Source organism: Dipodomys spectabilis, unplaced genomic scaffold, assembly GCF_019054845.1.
Source record: "Dipodomys spectabilis isolate Male_0828 unplaced genomic scaffold, ASM1905484v1 ptg000315l, whole genome shotgun sequence".
Taxonomy (NCBI): Eukaryota; Metazoa; Chordata; class Mammalia; order Rodentia; family Heteromyidae; genus Dipodomys; species Dipodomys spectabilis.
The window spans coordinates 671,260-672,080 of NW_024870992.1; the positions used below are offsets into that span (position 1 = coordinate 671,260).

General features: G+C 29.5%; 1 pseudogene; it reads left to right on the forward strand.

Moving 5' to 3' along the window:
- The first annotated feature begins 478 nt into the window (after positions 1-478).
- On the forward strand, positions 479-577 carry LOC122127866 (annotated as a pseudogene).
- Positions 578-821: the final 244 nt, after the last annotated feature.

Genomic DNA, 821 nt, shown 5'->3' on the forward strand with positions numbered 1-821 from the left:
GACAATTTACACTATCAGGGTAAGATATTCTGGTTGGTCTGATATTACATGGAAGAATGGTAAAGTGTCAAGTAGACATTTGTGCCAATGAGACCTCATTTGGGAAAATTTCAGCTGCAGAAGTTTAGAAGTAGCTCTTAAGCAAGGCTTACTTTGAATCTGTTAGCTACACAGAGCTAACTCAGTTGGATAAATAAGTACTTCAAAAAGCCATCCCCTTTGGACCTAGCTAAAAATGCTTCAAAGTATGATTAAATATAAAATGAAAAAGATTTAAAATAGTCATTGACAAAAAAATTGCAAACGTGAGCAATCAATTGAACAATATAATTATTTTCCATTATACACAGAATTTTAGGGAAAGAAGATCAGTAGCATTGTTAGGAACAATAAGGTTTCCTTGTTACAAATAGGCACCCAAGGATATAATCCTGTATAAATATTGCATCATTAACTACCTAAATTTAGAGGACATTATATGCTTCAGCAGCACATATATCAAAATTACACCAATACAGAGATTAACATGGCAATTGCAAAGGATGATATGAAAATCTGTGAATTATTCCATAATTTTCATTCTTCAGATGCAAGAAATTAAAAACAATTATTAAAAAGTTGATTACAAAATTACAAGTGTAACAATACATGTAATTCATATAAATAAAAGTTAGTTTGACATCAGTGTATTAAATCTTCACCTTAGAAAGGCCTTTACATTGCATAATCTTTATAAAACTTTTAAAATTAGACAACATTGTCATTTTATTCCAAAGAAATATACTATAAAGACCTAGTAAAAAAGGAATCTTAAACTGTTT